The sequence below is a fragment of the Rana temporaria genome, chromosome 3 (genome assembly GCF_905171775.1).
Source record: "Rana temporaria chromosome 3, aRanTem1.1, whole genome shotgun sequence".
Lineage (NCBI taxonomy): Eukaryota > Metazoa > Chordata > Amphibia > Anura > Ranidae > Rana > Rana temporaria.
Window position 1 is genome coordinate 129,414,372 of NC_053491.1, and position 19,231 is coordinate 129,433,602.

The 19,231-nt window shown below is 43.9% G+C and overlaps 1 protein-coding gene across 1 annotated transcript in view; it reads right to left on the reverse strand.

Moving 5' to 3' along the window:
- The window catches only part of DMTF1 (cyclin D binding myb like transcription factor 1), an 84,361-nt gene extending 66,496 nt beyond the window's left edge, over positions 1–17,865 (reverse strand). Inside the window, exon 1 of the mRNA XM_040343431.1 lies at positions 17,764–17,865. The gene's annotated coding sequence lies outside the window, so the exon portion shown is untranslated. The remainder of the gene's footprint in view (positions 1–17,763) is intronic.
- Positions 17,866–19,231: the final 1,366 nt, after the last annotated feature.

Below are 19,231 nucleotides of genomic sequence, written 5' to 3' on the forward strand. Positions count from 1 at the left end.
CACATGAAAGTTAACCCCGCCCCCCCATCCCGGAGTATACCCTCTTCCCGGTATCCCACCTAAAACCCCAATCCTACCATTCTATACAATACAATCTCCAATGCACTAACCGCTAATATGGTCTAATGAGAAAAAAGTCCACATACAGGTTGTAATCCAAAAGAGTCCATTGATTGAAAGTATTGACTTTTTTTTCTCTTCATCAGACCATATCAGCAGTTAGTGTATTGAAAATTGTATTGTATAGGAGAGTAGGATTGTGATTTTAGGTGGGACACAGGGGAGAGGGTATACTTAGGGGTGGGCTTTCAGGTGTCAGGGGGTTGCATGGGTGGAGTAGTTGAACTTGGGTGTGAGAACGAGGAGGCAGTTTAGGGGATTACAGACACATGTGAGATATTTTGTGTCCAAATAAATATTTCCTGCTATAGAAGCATAGAGGTGCTATATCCTTTTTGGTGGTTTGTTTTGTGTTGGTATATTTGGATGTACCTCTCCTTACTTTGGGTTGGCAATGTGCTTACTTTCAGGTCTTGCGCTGTGTGGCTGCACTCCTGCATTGTGAATGCAGGAGTTCGGCTGCTCAGCACAGATGCCAATCAGAGAATGCTTTGCGTTTTCTGAAAGAATGTAAAGCGCTCTCTAAGGGCTCATACACACATGACATTTGTAAAAACACCAGCACTACAGCAGCGCTAAAATCTCCCGGTTTCCCAGTGTTTAGCTCGCAATTTTTGGCGTTTTTTTGGCGTTTTTTTATTTAAAACACTCTTAATGTATAAACACCTAAAAATGTCAAATGACTGATGCGTTTTGCTGTGTTTTTTGCCATTTTTCATTCTTACAGCTTGTTTTTACAGCTACCGGAAGCACAGGCCGACGTTTTTTTCTACTGCCCCTAAACGCCTCTGACAGTTTATTTGTGCATTTACACATAGGCTAACATGGAGGGGCTTTTGGAGGCAGGTAAAAAAAAACGACAAACACCCCTAACAGCAGCTGTAAAAATGTCTTGTGTGCATGAACCCTAACTGAACAAGATGAAAAGGTGGGGTGGTGATATCACACTCTCCACTTCGTCCAATCAAAAAACACTTGTTATTCATTTAGAAAAATGCAAAGCTGACCTCCTGTGTTCACAATGCAGGAAAGCAGCCTGGACCCAGAAGCAAGCGGAGATCACGGAAGTAGCAATGTCTGTTTCAGGGATTTCCGGCTTCCAGGGGATTCGGTCAGGAATGGTACAATGTAACTATGTATAACATGCCAATGCTGCAAATATTCTTTTACAAAAAACAAATTGGTTGCAATGGTACTTTGCATTTCAGTTCTGCAATTAAGTTCTCTCTAAAAAAAATATTGCAGTTGGACTATGGTCTTGGTGATCTGCACAGTATAAGGACAATTCATTATACTGTGGGTTTGAAATGCCCTCTAGAGGAAATTTTTGATATTACAAATAAGTATAGTACATGGGAGATATTTATATCCCATCTTTAACCACTTCCATACCAGGCACTTACGCACCTTCCTGCCCAAGCCAATATTCAGCTTTCAGCACTGTCGCAATTTGAATGACAATTGCGCGGTCATGCTACACTGTACCCAAATGAAATTTTTATTATTTTGCTCCCACAAATAGAGCTTTCTTTTGGTGGTATTTGATCACCTCTGCGATTTTAATTTTTTGCGCAACAACTAAAAAAAGACCGACATTTTTGAAAAAAAAGGATTTTTGTACTCACCGTAAAATCCATTTCTCTTTCGTTCATAGACGGACACAGCCTTCATTGACCTTAGGGTTATGCTTCTTCCTACCAGGAGATTTCCTGGTAGGAAGAAGCATAACCCTAAGGTCAATGAAGGCTGTGTCCGTCTATGAACGAAAGAGAATTTTTTTTTTTTTTTGGTATTTTTTTTGTAAATAAGTACGTTTTCTTCTTCAATTACGGGCACTGATATGGCAGCACTGATGGGCACCGATGAGGTGGCACTGATGGTCACTGATAGGCGGCGCTGGTATGCTGCACTGATGGGCATTCATAGGCGGCACTGATGGGCACTCATAGGCGGCACTGGGCACTCTTTGGCGGCACTGATGGGCACTCATGGGTGGCACTGATAGGTGGGCACTGGGCATAGATGGGCACTAAGAGATGGACACTGGGTGGTACTGATGGCATTTCTGGGCATCATTTCAGCCAGTGCCCATGTTGGCAGTCAGTGCCCATTTCTGGGCACTGATTGTGTTAATTTTTTTTTTATTGGTGTTTTTTTTTTTTTTGCTCTATTGAGCACCGGGGGGCACTCCCTGGTGGTCCAGTTTTGGCATCCGAGGGGGGGGCTGCGCTGATAAACAATCAGCGCGAACCCCCCCCGTCAGGAGAGCCTCTGACCGGCTCTCCTCTACTCGCGTCTGTCAGACGCGAGTGAGGAAGAGCCGATCAACGGCTCTTTCTGTTTACATCAAGATCAGCCGTGGTTGGACACGGCTGATCACATGGTAAAGAGCCTCCACCGGAGGATCTTTACCGAGATGCAGGGTGTCAGACTGACACCCCACATCACCGCGCTGCGCGCCCCCACGGCATGACGTCCAGTCAGGATTTCACAACCACTTCCCGGACGTCAATTGACTATTGACCGGGCGGGAAGTGGTTAAATGGATGTTTTATACACTAATTCTACACGAACGTAAAAAAACAAATCGTTTTTAACGTTGCACGTTGTCGCATACAAATCTAGATTTCCTCACCTCCTAGGGAGTACGTTTTTTTCCTCTTTTGTTAATTTGCCTACTAGGGGGAGTTTTGGTGGTCCCCGAGTTCATGGTCCTTTTACTCGCAAAAATAATAGTAAAAAGTTTTGTTATGGTGATGCGTGCGTGTATATTTATTAGGTTGAATATAGACTTAGGATACTTTATTAATGTAGTCTTACAGAGCCTGGGGAAGTGGGATGTTTAGGACCCACGAATTGTATCGTAATGATCGCCGAAACCCCAGATGTTATTACTATCTAGGACTTCTGGAGAGATCTGGCTTGGAAACAACAAAGGAGATAAGCAATTTTCTGACCAGTGGAAAAAGATTTACTGTGAAGCAAATATTTATTCTATGTGAAATACAGGTGCATCGAAAAATATTTGAACATCTCATCGGTGCATCTCAAAAAAATTGAATATCATTAAAAAGTTTAATTTATTTCAGTATTTCAAAAATACTATAGAAGAGGGAGGGGAGAAGAAATTGAATAAATGTATGAAATTGAAAAGATTATGTATGATAAGAAAAGTTAATATCAAGGTTTTATATTAATGTAATCTGTTTTTTTATATACGATGATGAAAACCAATAAAGAATACAAATATATAAAAAAAAAAAAATATTTCAGTAATTCAATTTTAAAAGTGAAACTTATTTTATATAGATGCATTACACACAGTGGCCCAGATTCAGGTAGAATTGCGCTATATTTGCGCGGGCACAGGGCAACGATTTTGCCCTGCGCCCACGCAAATATTTTGCGCTGCCCTCGATTCACGGAGCAGTAGCTCCGTGAATTGCGAGGGCGTGCTGGCAAAATTGCCCGGCGTAAGCGCGCGCAATGTAAATGATCCTGCCGGGGGCGGGAATCATTTAAATTAGGCGCGCTCCCGCGCCGAGCGTACAGCGCATGCTCCTTCGGGAAACTTTCCCGACGTGCATTGCGGCAAATGACGTCGCAAGGACGTCATTTGCTTCAAAGTGAACGTGAATGGCGTCTAGCGCCATTCACAAATCACTTACGCAAACGCCGTGAAATTCAAATTTCACGGCGCGGGAGCGGCGGCTATACTTTAGCATTGGCTGCCCCTGCTATTAGAAAGGGCAGCCTTGCGCTAAAGTTGCCGTACGGAAACTCCATACCTGGCTTGCGCGGGGCCCGCGCAAGTTTGTGAATCAGTTGGTAGTATGCAATTTGCATACTACACGCTGATCACAATGGGAGCGCCCCCTAGCGGCCCCCGCAAGAATGCAGCCTAAAATCTGCGGGGCATAAGAGCCTTATGCCGCGCAGATTTTAGGCTGCAGTCGGTGTAACGAGGTTCCTGAATCAGGAGCACTCGTTACACCGGAGCAAGTAAGCAATTGCGCTGTGTAACTTATGGTTACACGGGCGCAATTGCTTCTTGAATCTGGGCCAGTGATATATTTCAAGCATTTCTTTCTTTTAATTTTGACGATGATGGCTTACAGCTAGTGAAAACCAAAAATTCTGGATCTCAGAAAATGTGAATATTATATAGGACCAATAAAAAATAAAGGATTTTTAATACACAAATGTTGGCTTGAATACAGGAAATGGGACCAAGTGAGTATAGGGTAAGGGCTGCTTGATGCCGACTAACCCATCAATAGTCACATGTCAAGGGGCGTTGATGTTGGCATACTGAAAAGTATGTCCATGTACAGTGTTGTATGAACTCAATACTTGGTCGGGGGGTCCTTTTGTATGAATTGCTGCATCAATGCAGTGTGGCATGGAGGCGATCAGCCTGGGGCACTGCTGAGGTGTTATGGAATCCCAGGTTGCTTTGATATCGACCTTCAGCTTGTCTGTATTGTTGGGTCTGATGTCTCATCTTCCTCTTGCCAATATCCCACAGATTTTCTATGGCAGTGATGGCGAACCTTGGCACCCCAGATGTTTTGGAACTACATTTAACATGATCTCCAGTAGACTGCAGAGTGCATAAGCATCATGGGAAATGTAGTTCCAAAACATCTGGGGTGCCAAGGTTCGCCATCACTGTTCTATGGGGTTTAGGTCAGGTGAGTTTGTGTGCCAATCAAGCACAGTGATACCATGATCATTAAAGCGGAGTTCCAACTATTTAAAATTTTGCAGCTACAAAAAGTGTAGCTGGTAACTTTTAATAATCAGACACTTACCTGTTCCGCGGTCCAGCGACACGGGCGCATGAAGCCCCGCTCCTCTCCGAGGTGCCGACGTTCTAACTGTGGGCACCCTGCTGTGGTTTCACAGCCAGGCACGCACTGCGCATGCTGGCGCAGCGCTCTGTGAATGGTTGAGACCTGTGACGTGTCCCAGAAGATTGTAGGGAGGGGGGGGGAGAGGTGAACTTCCTTCCTGCACCGCTGAGCCAGAGGAGGAAGTGGGAGCCCATAAAAACTGGGTATCCACTCCACCCCCCAAAAAATTACATGCCAAATGTGCCATGTCAGGGGGTCACCATCACTTAAAACGGAAGTTCCATTTTTGGGTGGAACTCCACTTTAAACCTGGTATTGGTACTTTTGGCAGTAAGGGCAGGTGCCAAGTGGAAAATAAAATTAAAATCAGCATCTCCATAAAGCTGGTCAGCAGAGGGAAGCATGAAGTGCTCTAGCATTCCCTGGTAGAGGGCTGTGCTGACTTGATAAAACACAGTGGGCCAACACCAGCAGATGACATGGCTCCCCAAATCATCACTGACTGTGGAAACTTCACACTGGACCTCATGCAGCTTGGATTCTGTGCCTCTCCATTCTTCCTCCAGACTCTGGGACCTTCATTTCCAAAAGAAATGCAGAATCCGAAAAGAGGACTTTGGAGCACTAAGCAAGAGTCCATTCCTTTTTTCTCCTTAGCCCAGGAAAGACGCTTCTGACGTTGTCTCTGGTTCAGGAGTGGCTTGCCACAAGGAATGTGACATTTGAAGCCCATGTCCAGGATCCGTCTGTGTGCGGTGGCTCTTGAAGCAATGACACCAGCCTCAGTCCACTCCTTGTGAATCTCCCCAAATTCTTGAATGGCCTTTGCTTCATAGTCCTATCCCTGTTGCTTGTGTACCTTTTTCTACTACACTTTTTCCTTCCATTCAACTTTCCATTATTATGCTTGGATACAGTACTCTGTGAACAGCCAGCTTCTTTAGCAATGACCTTTTGTGGCTTACCCTACTTGTAGAGAGTGTCAATGACTGCCTTCTGGACAACGGTCAGCAGTCTTCCCCACGATTGTGTAACCTACTGAACCAGACTGAGAAACCAGTTAAAGGCCCCCTTCACACATGCTGTCCGATCAGGTCCGCCTATCTGTTTTTCAGGCGGACCTGATGAGACACTCCATTCACCTCTATGGAGCGATGGATGTCAGCAATGACATCCGCTGCTATCCGATCCCCCAAATCCTCCAATGGAGGTCCTATTTTCCATCTGTCTGGCCGATCGGATGAAAAGAGACAGGCGGTATAGAGGAGAGCGGGACTCTAACAGGTCCATCTCTGCACATTAAGTGGAGACGGACCTGTAATCCGGCTGCTCAGCGAAGATCAATGGATTAATCCCTGCTGAGCAAGCGGAGTCCGTAAAAACAGACATGTCCCGTGTGAAAGGGGCTTTACAGGTGCTTTGAGTTATTTAGCTGATCATAGAGTATGACACCATGAGATACCGAATTTCGGGTTTTCACTAGCTGTAAGCCATAATCAAAATGAAAAGAAGAAAAATGCGTGAAATATATCACTCTGTGTGTAATGAACCTATATAATATAGAAGTTTCACTTTTTGAAACTTAAAGCGGACCTTCAGTAATTTTTTCATCTTTCCATCTATTGAATCTTCTGCCCTTGTTGTTGTAACTTGGGATAGTAAAACATTTTTTTTCTGCCAGTAAATACCTTATACAACTCACTTAAGCCTAGGCTTATGACATCATGCAAAGCTCTCTCTCTGAAATCTCGTAGACACACGACCGAGTTTCTCGGCAAAAACCAGCAAGAAACTTGCTGGGAGATATTTTTTTGCCGAGGAAACCGGTCGGGTGTACATTTTCGTCGAGGAAACTGTTGAGAAACTCAACGAGCCAAAAAGAGAGCAAGTTCTCTATTTCCTCGACGGGAATGGAGAAACTTGCCTTGTCGAGTTCCTTGACAGCCTAACAAGGAACTCGACGAGGAAAGCGATGTGTTTCGCCCGTCGAGTTCCTCGGTCGTGTGTACGAGGCTTCACTCTCGTGAGAGTTTGCCAGGAAGGGAGGGGGGGGACGAGTCATAAGAGGGCAAATGAGAGCTGCAGAGCTAGAGGTTTGCCTCTGTGTAAATCCAGGAAGTGAACAGGCAGCAGCTTCAGCTGCCCACAGTTAAAATGGCTGCAGCCAGACTCAGTGGAGGGAGATTCCTGCAGCATATTTGGCAAGTACAGAATCACAGTATATATAAAATATGCAAAGTGGGTAGAGGGAAGCTTTAGAATGGCAAAGATGTTTTTATTACAAATTATGTGAGTAGACTGCAGTTCCTCTTTACCTCGGATTGTGAGTAATGCAATTTACGAGCATTTCACAATATGAGCTATTATTTTTTTTAAATCCTGACTTGGTCTGCAAGCGTTGTCTCGCAATACGAGCAGGATTCAAGCCAATGGGGTGTGCAGTACTGCATTTGGCCAGAGGTGCTCAGAGTGCATCCAAACGGTCCTCGAGTGTTTACGAGTGTCTCCAGCACCCCCCCACCTCTGGCCATATGCGGTACTGCATACAATAGCAGTCACTGTGGAACAAATTATCAGAGTTTCCATTGATTCTTATGGGGAAACTTGCTTTGAATTACGAGTGCTTTGGATTACAAGCATTCTTCTGGAACAAATTATGCTCATAATCCAAGGTACCAATTTTTTGAGATGCACCTGTATGTTTGTAGGTCTATAAATTGTCTACTATGGTCAAAATATATATTTTAATGATCTATGGATCAATGTTTTACAGGAATAAAATAAATGTATGGAATTTAAATTGTGGTGTACATTGAAAGTCCTATGCATGGTTGGTTTTCTACTGGTTGGTGCCCAACTGCGCAATTCGGGCAATTTATACGTGGTCTTGCATCATTAGAAACACTCAGCCCGGTAGCGTAGGATGACAAGGCATTCCCCTGCTCCTCCTCGAAGCTAACAAACTGGCTGGAGACTGCACTGTCCACTTTTTCCTGTGAAGACTAGAAATTCAGGGATGCGGCACTAAGCAGATCAAGAGCTGGGAGCATTGATAGCTGTAAACTGCAAGTGCTAAGATTTTTAACAAAAAGTTTATTGGAGATGTTTGTTTTATTGTTTCCAATGTGACAAACTAAAGAACACCGAAGGTTTAATATCACTGTAATTACCACCAGTTTCCTAATGTGCAGACTGGCAGCAAGTCTTTCTCAATAAGTTGCAGCCAAAGATGGAACTAGTTTCTAATGGAGCTAGTTGCCGACTGTGTAAATAAGAGTCAGCATAAATGTCAAATATGCTTATAAGTGATAAAGCCAGTTTGTGAGGATGAGGAGGAACTGTTCTACCTTGAAAGACTATGAGACTCAGGCTGGTATACTTAAAGTCAGACTTTTGGAGAAGGGTTATGATCCTGAATTGCTGGAAAACACCTATAATGAGGTGGCTGTCATTGATAGGAATACCTTATTGGCCCCTGGCGCCAAACAAATTAAGGATAGACCTATTGTGCCATTTATCACCACATATTCTAGCCAGCATTATGCCATAAAAAGATTGATTAAACAGCATTGGCACATATTATCTAATGACAGGATTATTAATACATTTTTACCAGCTAACCCTCAGGTAATCTTCAGAGGTGTACCCTCATTACGGGACAAGGTTGCCCCCAATGTAGTGGACCCTCCTACCAAAAAAGTGTCTTTTTTTCAGCGGGATATTAAGGGATACCACCAATGTAGGAATTGTACAGTGTGTAAACTGAATAGGATTAAAACAAAAAAAAACCTATGTTTCACTTCAACAAGTACATTGAAAGAACACAAAATTGAGCCATTCATTACGTGTAACACAACTGGCGTGGTTTATCTCTTAGAATGCCCATGTGGGCTACAGTATATTGGCAGGACCAAAAGACCAATGAATGTTAGATTAGGTGAGCATATCACCAATATTAGATCAGGATTCTCGCAACATTCAGTGTCCAGCCACTATGAGCAATACCACGAATGTAACCCAGAGGGGACCCTTTTTATTGTGATAGATAAGTTTGATCCTCACTGGAGAGGAAGCTCATTGGTTAGAGAGCTATCCAGGATGGAAATGGCCTGGATTTATCGAATCCGTACATATAGTCCTTACGGATTGAACATAGATACAGACGTAAATGCATTCATAGATAATGGGTAGTATTTGTGTTTCTATAATCATTGCTTGTAAACCAACTCTGAGCCTTGGTACATCTGGGCCCTTAATGATTTTTCTTTTGGGTATTGTTTTTAAAAAAAACATATTTTTTCTCCAAGTGAACAAAATTTGAACACAAACCAGTGACTAATATCACTATTCCCCCCTTAGTTTAACAGACTGAGGTCTTAAAATCCTTCTTAAATAAATATCTGTTTCCCCCCTAATGGAAATTACATCCATTTGGCTTTTTTGTTGTGGCCACAAGAGGGCAGCTTTTCTAGCACCCTCTTGTCAACAAAAGCTAGATCTAATTCCAAATGGTTACTAATTATTGTAACTTATATCCAACTTCCTATTAACACGGAGATATCCTGTTTTATAGAATCATTTTTAAGGCAAGCATGCCTTTTCAGGCTGTATTTTTATGTGGGGTGATTTTTATTTATCTTGCAATCAATTGTTTGGATGCTTGGTTGCTCTAGGCGTGAGTTACCATGCATTCATTATTGATATGCGCCTTTTATTTTTAATTTTTATTTTTTCCTTTTTAAGCTGTTCTATATTACCTACAGTTTTAATACAGTTGGGTAATTTTTTTTTTTATTAATTTTATTATTTACTCTCTGAAGGCGGATGTCTGCGATCATCAAGGATGCAGATTTATGTAAAGCAGTCTGTTTTCCTTTTGCAGGCTGCTTTCTGACATTTTGCCTGTTCTAGCTATATGGATTATTTAATGTCCATTAATATCATAACATTTAATTTCATTTATTATCCAATAATGTTAGCCATCATCTACGGACTCTTCACTGCTAGTGATGTCATATCTAGATATTGCGGTGGACGTCTGTGACCTTTTGGTCTAATATCGGGTAGCTCCTGATGTTGTATATTATGATAAGTGTGGCGAATCAACACGCTGCTTTATATATATTTTTTTATTTCCAATAGTGTTATGTGTTCTACCCGTTTTTTTAGTTTTGGTATTATCACCTACAGTGTCATACTGGCAGGGATCCCAATTCAAAAATGGTGGTTGATGTCCGCGATCTCCAAGGTTCAGAGCTGGGCGGTCCCGGATGTTATGTATTGCTATAAAGAGTGGCGAGTCAGCACGCCGCTTGTGCCCCTGGAAGAAGTCATTATTGTGACGAAACGGCGTAGGGAGGAGCGACGTGCTGACGTCACCACGATTCGTACCACGCTGTATACCCGGAAGGACGAGCGGACAGTAGAGCCGGCCGGCTATTATCGATACACGCACTTTTTTATCTGCATACTTGTAAGTGCACTACTTTTTATTATTAAAACCATTCTCAACGGTATTACGCTATATTAGTGGTTTTCTCCTCTGGGTTGTACTTATGGAGAGAGTTGGGTCTGATGTAGAGGATTGGTGAGATTGGAGAGAGACTGACGGCATTTCCCGGATCCCTTAAATGGCTCACATGTTTATATGCCTGACTAACTTCTTGCTCTGGTAAGCAGTTAGATTATAAGTGGTGGAGGATTCTGTCATCTGCTATACAGATTCACAATATCATCTGGACATCTTTAATCACCCATTCGGAGAACGTTCTGTCACTTATTTGAACTTTTCTGATACATCCTTTTCATGAACTTTTGCACATAATTTTTTCACAATATTCATTTATTACACTGGTGTTTTGTGTGCATCACTTATAAGCATATTTGACATTTATGCTGATTCATGTTACAGCGCAGCTTTACCTTTTTCTGTTTATTATTTATGTTTATCTGACATATAAGCTGCAGCAGTATTTTTATTATTTTTTTATTTTTAATTTTATATTTTATTTTATTTTAGTTTTGTATAGTTTCAGCACTATTCACTTGTCCTTGGACCTGCGCAGTATTTTTTTGTATACATGTGTAAATAAGACCTCAATCGCACATCAGCGTTTTTCTGCTCAAATGCAATAATTAACCACTACCCACCCGGCTTATAGCAAAATGACGGCTGGGCGGTGGTTCAGTTATCCTGACTGGACGTCATATGACGTCTTTCAGGATAACTGCTGGCGCTCGCAGCTTTGCGATCGGTGGTGCGGCGTGTCAGTCTGACACACCGCACCACCGATCTCGGTAAAGAGCCTCTGACAGAGGCTCTTTACCACGTGATCAGCCATGTCCAATCACGGCTGATCACAATGTAAACAGGAAGAGACGTTTATCGGCTTTTCCTCACTCGCGTCTGACAGATGCGAGTAGAGAAGAGACGATCGGCGCCTCTCCTGACAGGGAGGGCCTACACTGATTGTTTATCAGCGCAGCCCCCCGCGGATGCCCCCACTGGACCACCAGGGATGCCGCCAGGACCACCAGGGATGGCCAGCACACATGGATGACCAGGTATGCCCCCCATGGCCACCAGGGATGCCCCACAGTGCCCTTAGGCCTCGTACACACGATAGGATAGCCAGAGGACAACGGTCTAAAAGACCATTTTCATCGGTCAAAACCGATCGTGTGTGGGCCCCATAGGTTATTTAACCTTGGGTTAAAAAAATAGGAACTTGCTTTAAAATGTAACCGATGGACGCCTAACCGATAGGTCAAAACAGATCGTTAGTATGCAAAAGCATTGGTTAAAAACCCGCGCATGCTCAGAATCAAGTCGACGCATTGAGCGTTCTGACACGATCGGTTAATTAACCGATGGTGTGTAGGCGTGACGGACCATCAGTCAGCTTCATCGGTTAAGCGATGAGAACGGTCGGATGGACTGATCGTGTGTACGCGGCTTAGAAGATGCCAATCAGTGCCAAGAAATTGTGCCAGTCAGAGCCCACTACAAATGCCTGCCAGATGTCTCATTATCAGTGATGCCCAGCAGTGCCACCTATCGAGCCCATCTGTGCCACCTATCAGAGCCCATCAGTGCTGCCCGTCTATGCCCATCAGTGACACCTATGATTGCCACATATCAGCGCCCATCAGTGCCACCTCATCAGTACCCATCAGTGCAGCCTCATCAGTGAAGGAGAAAACGCACTTATTTACAAAATTTTATAACAGAAACAAAGAAAAATGTTTTTTTCCCCCCAAATTTACGGTCTTTTCTTATTTGTTGCGCAAAAAATAAAAACCCCAGCAGTGATCAAATACCACCAAAAGAAAGTTATATTTGATCAAAATGATAAAAAAATGTGTTTGGGTACAGTGTAGCATGTCCGCGCAATTGTCATTCAAAGTGCGACAGCGCTGAAAGCTAAAAATCGGCCTGGACAGGAAGGGGCGAAAGTGCCTGGTATTGAACTGGTTAAATAAAAATTAATTATAAAAAATACATAAATAGGGATGCACCGATGCCATTTCATTTTTTAATGAGTACAGATACTTGTTTGTTTTTGTTTTTTTTGTATTCGTCAACACCAATTACCGATACCTACAACTGTTTTGTTTACACAGCTGTCAGCAATGGTACAAAGCATTGAAAATTTATTTGCAAAATAAAAAAATAAAAATGTTGCTTTTTTTTTCAATGTGAAACGTGTAAATATATGTTAAAGGTGAAAAAATATTAATGAACAAAGCAAAAAAAAAGTTTTAATTATAAATAGTTCATAAAATAGAACTGAACAAAAAAAATACAGCAGTAAATAATATTTAATTGGAGAAGGAAAATAAGGAGTACAATAAGGCCAATTAGAGTAAATTAAGGATTAATAAGAGGTTAAACAGAGGAACATTAATTTAAAAACAAACAAAAAATTTTACTTGACAGGTTGGTTTAAACTTTCTTTATCTGCAGATCGAAGTTCATCCTTTGATCTGCGGATGAATAAACAGAAAGATACAAAAAGAAAAGGGTTATTTACTAAAGGCAAATCCACTTTGCACTGAAAGTGCACTTGGAAGGGCAGTCACTGTAAATCTGAGGGGTAGATCTGAAATGAGGGGAAGCTCTGCTGATTTTATCATCCCATCATGTACAAGCTAAAAAAAATGTTTTTTGTCCCCCTCAGATCTACAGCGACTGCACTTTCAAGTGCACTTGTAGTGCAAAGTGGATTTGCCTTTAGTAAATCAGGGTTTGACAAATTTGCTTGGAATCTAGGAGCCAGCTAAAAAAGTTAGGAGCCAGAAAACGCGCCCCGTCCCGACGAGCTTGCGCGCAGAAGCGAACACATACATGAGCGACAGCAATAATTCTAGCCCTCCTCTGTAACTCAAAACATGCAACCTGTAGATTTTTTTAAACGTCGCCTATGAAGATTTTAAAGGGTAAAAGTTTGTCGGCATTCCACAAGCGGACGCAATTTTGAAGCGTGACATGTTGGGTATGAATTTACTCGGCGTAACATTATCTTTCATAATATTAAAAAAAATTGGGATAACTTTACTGTTGTCTTATTTTTTAATTAAAAAAAGTGTAATTTTTTCCCAAAAAAGTGCGCTTGTAAGACCGCTGCGCAAATACGGCATGACAGAAAGTATTGCAACGATCGCCATTTTTTTCTCTAGGGTGTTAGGATAAAAAAATATATAATGTTTGGGGGTTCTAATTAGAGGGAAGGAGATGGCAGTGAAAATAGTGAAAAATTACATTAGAATTCCTTTTTAATTTGTAATGCTTAACTTGTAATACCAACGGCCACCACCAGATAGCGCCAGCTTACACATCTGGTGGTAATAACTTGTAATACCAACGGCTCACCACCAGATGGCGCCAGCTCACAAAAAAAACAACCCTATTTCTAGTCGCCATGGCGACCTGGCGCCCGGATTTGTCGAGCCCTGGTAAAAAACCCTCAATGTTTCTTTTTATCCTTCTGTTTATGCGCAACGTTATTAATAAACATTGCCTGGCTGCTGGGACTTCGTTTACACTTCAGCTGTCAACAGGAGAACCCCACTGACAGCTGGATGAGTTATCAGTTGTTAAGGACGTGGCGGCCCCGCTCCTTAACAACCGATAGTTGCTAGCTTTTTTTTTTTTTTTTTTTTACTGTCAGTGGGGGAATCCCGCTGACAGCTAAAAGAACCGAGCCTGAAAGTATTGGTTTCAGGTATCGGCGCATTTGCACGAGTACCGATACTCATGCAAATGCTTAGTACCAACCCTATATAGCAAACCTATAAATCCCTATAAATAACTAATAATAATTATCATAAATAAAAAGTAACAAAACAAAATGCATAAATAATCCTCACCTCAAACCCTAACCTAACAAAATAAATATATAAATAAGTAAACAAATAATAATGAACCCCTAATCATACGCTTTAACCCTTGCTAAACTTTCTTTATTGGCTAATAAAAAAATGGCAAAGCTCATAAGCGCGATGCTCAGGTGTTGTTATACTTACCTGTTCTGTGCAATGGTTTTGCACAGAGCAGCCTGGATCCTCCCATTCTTGGGTCCCCCGCCGGCACTTCAGGCCCCTCCCTCCTGCCAGGTGCCCCCACAGCTAACAGCTTGCTATGGGGGCACCCGAGCCGAGGCCACTGCTCTGTCCATTCAGACACGAGACCGCCACCTCTCTCTCCTCATTAGCACTCTGATTTTGATTGGCAGCAGCATGAGCCAATGGCGCCCACTGCTGTGTCACAGCCAATCAGGAGGGGTAGTCCCGGGCAGTCGAGGTTCTCGTGCAACATCGCTGGATCGAGATGGGGCTCATGTAAATATTAGGGGGGCTGCTGTACACTGAAGGATTTTTATCTTAATGGATAGAATGCATAAAGATAAAAAAACCTTCTGACTTTAGAACTAGTTTAACCACATGGTTACTGGGAACTTAAACCCCCTTCCTGCCCAGGCCAATTTTCACCGCTGTCACTCTTTGAATGACAATTGCACGATCATGCAACACTGTACCCAAATTAAATTTTTATCTTTTTTTCACACAAATAGAGCTTTCTTTTTTTCTGTTTTCATAGTTTGTTAAAAAAAATTGCAAACGGGTAATTTTTCTACTTCACTGATGTGCACTGACGAGGCTGCACTGAGAAGGCGGCACTGGTGGGCACTGATAAAGCGACACTGGTGGGCACTGATGAGGCAACACTGAGAGGTGGGACTGATGGGCACTGCTTAGCAGTACTGATACGCACTGGTGGGCACTAGTTAGTAGCAGAGGCTCTCTGTGTACGAGACCAATGTGGCTTATCTTTTTCTCCTCATACTATGAGCGCAATGGAAAATAACAATTATTCTTGGCTTCTGTTTACATCATGTGATCAGTTGTCATTGGCTGACAGCTGATCACATGGTAAAGGGCCAGGATCTGCCCCTTACTCCTATCTGTGATCAGCCGAGTCTCAGAGACTCGCTAATCACAGAGCGTTCCACCCGCAGGGGTGTAGCCGTCTTTCAGTTATAGCGTGGGCGTGAAGAGGTTAATGGAAGGATCACCAGATATTATTTGAATCAAAGCTCCACATTTAAAAAGATTTAAAATCTCTTTAGAAATGACATTAAAGAGTAACTAAAGTCCACAATACTTAAAGCGGATGTGCCACGGGAAAAATATATTAAAAGCCAGCAGCTACAAATACTGCAGCTGCTGACTTTTAATATAAGGACACTTACCTGTCCTGGAGTCCAGCGGTGATCGCAGCAGATGACGAGCCGATCGCTCGTCACCCTGCTGCTCCCCCCTCCATCCTCGGTGAGGGAACCAGGAAGTGAAGCGCTCCGGCTTCACTGCCCGGTTCCCTACGGCGCATGCGCGAGTCGCGCTGCGCCCGCCGATTGGCTCCCGCTGTGTGCTGGGAGCCGAGTGTTCCCAGCATACAACGGGGGGACGGACGGGAAGGAAGGAAAAAACCCGTCCTTTGCCCGTATCGTAGGGCCGGAAGTGGGTGCAGACACCTGTCTGTAGACAGGTATCTGCACCCCCCTCCCCCCTGAAAGGTGTCAAATGTGACACCGGAGGGGGGGAGGGTTCCGATCAGCGGGACTCCACTTTAGAGTGGAGATCCGCTTTAAAGCAGAAGTTTGCCCACCTCTGCAAAAATTAAAAGCCAGCAGCTACACATACTGCAGCTGCTGACTTTAATGAATAGGACACTTATATGTCCTGAAGTCCAGCGATGTCGGCACCGCAGCTGATGTTGCCACTGCCAGTAAGGGAACCCGACAGTAAAGCATTATGGCTTCACAGAGTCCCAACTGTGCATGCGCGAGGCACCGCTGTGCTCTCTTACCAGCTCGGCTGTGGCGAAAGGAGACGGGAGCAAATCTGCTGATGTAATTCACCTGGGGACATCATCACAGCCAATCAAGGTGGCTGTAGACTGGTAACCGAAAGAAGGTGCTCCCCCTGAAATGTGCCAAATGTGGCACCGAATGGGGGTTCGGGGGGGACAAATGAATGGAAGTTCCACTTTTGGGTGGAACGCTGCTTTAAATGGCTTCAACCATGCTTGGGACAAACATAGACCTATACAGACAAAAAATAAACGAAAAAGAAAAGAAACCAAAAACAAACAAAATAAATAAATAAATAAACGGACAGACTCGATAGACTACTCTACTTTTTTCTGCTGTCACTTTTCAATGTTTCCAATACTTACCCTAGCTCCAATGCTCTGCAAGGTCCCTCGCCAGCACCTTCTTCCGGGTACCAGTCTACAGCCACCTCTATTGGCTGTGATGATGCGACTCCTGTGCACGCACAGGAATGCAGTCCTGCAGACACACAAGCATCGTACCTGAGTGTCTACTGAACGGCGCATGCGCTGCTCAGTGTACATTTGAGGGCCGGTTCACACAGGAATCCGTGCCTTGTTCCCCTGCCATTCCAACGCGTTCCTGCGCAATTTGATTTTACAGCCTATACATTTGAATGAGCTGCAAATCTCACCGAAACACAAAAAATGCGCTACATTTAAAAACGCGCCACCCTGAATCACATGGTATTGCAGTAGCATGTAATTTGGTGCCTATAAACCCACTACATTTGTGATCTGCATTTAACAGTACATGGGTACTCACGTGCAGGTCGCAAAAGCAGCGTGTTTGAATGTGGTGCAGTAAACGCACATGGAACGCACCTTTCCTGGTGACCATGCATACATTGATTTCCCATACATTCGGATATCCATTTGATTTATTGGCGAAAAACTTTAAATCCCTCAAAAAGTACCAAAAAAAACAAAAAATGTAAACACATCATATACACGAGGATGTAATCAAGATGGATATTTAATACGATCGTGTTTTCCTCCACAACTGATCAGACAAATCTTAATATGATCGATCGGTTAATAATAAAACACATTGGATAATTAAGGGGGGGGGGGGGTACGATGGTAATGGTTACATGCATGGCCACCTTTATCCTGACCCCCATCCCCTGAACTCTGCAGTCAGTGACGGTACAGGACACTTTATCCAATGATCTCTATGCAGTGACAGTGTATAGCACACGTTGTATGTATGGAGCAGAATGACAGTTGGTGATGATGATGATGCTGCACTGAGCGCTCCCTCCCTCCCCCACACATCTCTGTCAGTGATGATGATGGAAGGGAATGTAAACAATGATGGCGGGGTGATGTGATGGGCTCGGGGTCACGGCCGATGTTGTGCACGCCGCTCCTGTCACTGGGCCTGATACTCACTTCCTGTTTTCAGTCCGGGTACTTGGCGAGCAGGATGGAGGCTCCGAAATACCAGGATGCAGCAACACAGCGCTCCATGGATCCCAGTGTTCTGTATAGGAAGTGGAGGGCGCTCACACGTCACTTCCGCCCTCACCTGTCATGGAGGGGGATTGCAGGCTGCGCTGTGTAATGTTGATGAATGACCCGCAGTGCAGTGCTCACTGGACTCCCAGGATGTGGGTCTTCTTCTCCCCCCACAGCTCTTCCATGGACAGAATCTGCTGCAAGAGATCTGTTTCTGGAAATGTCTAGAAGCAATATTAGAAGAAGTGGAAGCCATAGTGATAATGGATGGTTTATAAATTAAAGTAGATGTAGTTCCACCCAAAATTGGAACTTCCGCTTTAACGACTCCTGACCCTCTGACATGCCACATTTGGCATGTCATTTTTTTTGGGGGGGCGGGTACTTCGTTTTGACAGGTACCCAGCTCCCACTTCCGATCATAGCGCAGAACGGAAGTTCTCTTCTCCCCCCTCTCAACCTGCAATTTTCTGGGACACTTCACAGGTCCCAGAAGATTGACCGGCCTTTCAAAACGCGCAGAGCGACATGCGCAGTGCACTCGCGACTACGAAGCCACACTTGCAATGGCGGCGCCGCGAAGAGAGAGAAGCGAGGCTTCAGGTGGCTGCTTCACTGGACCGTAGGACAGATGAGTGTCTGTTTATTAAAAGTCAGCAGCTACACTTTTTGTAGCTGCTGACTTTTAATAAACACATACATTGGTGGAACTCTTCTTTTACATTAAAGCGCCTACTACTTCAACATGCTTTTTTGACGCTTCATTGATCCCCCCCACACACAAAAAAAAAGAAAATTCAGCAGGTATAAATATTGTAGCTGCCGATTTTTACTATTAGGGTACTTACCCGTCCAGGCATCCAGCAATGTCCTCACCCAGGCCGATTCTTGAATCAGCTCATAGGTGCTGCCACCACCATCTTGGCTAAGGGAAACCGGCAGTGAAGCCTTGCGGTTTCCAACTGTGCATGCACGAATCACGCTGCGCTTTCTCAATGGCCCGGCTGCGGGGGGTGGGGGGGGCGGCAGAAAAGGAGGGCAAACATCTGGCTCCCTTCGCCATGGTTAACTGAACTGGAAGTGGGAGCAGATGCCTGTCAAAACCAGGCACCAGCTTCCTCCCAAAAGGTGCAAAATGTGGCAGCAGATTGGGGTGGAGGCAAAAAATGCAGAGCTTTCCATTTTGGGTGGAGCTCCACTTTAAGTTGAAGCTTTGCAAATGCCCTGTATGGGTTAATTTTTGATTTGTTTTAAAGGGACCCAGTAGAACCTCGTCTCAGCAGTACCCTCATTCAGCAGAACCCCAGCTCAATAGTACTCCTGTTTATCAGATCCCCAGCTTATTAGTACCCTCATTGAGCAGATCCCCCGCTCAGTAGTACCCTCAACTCTGCTGATCCCC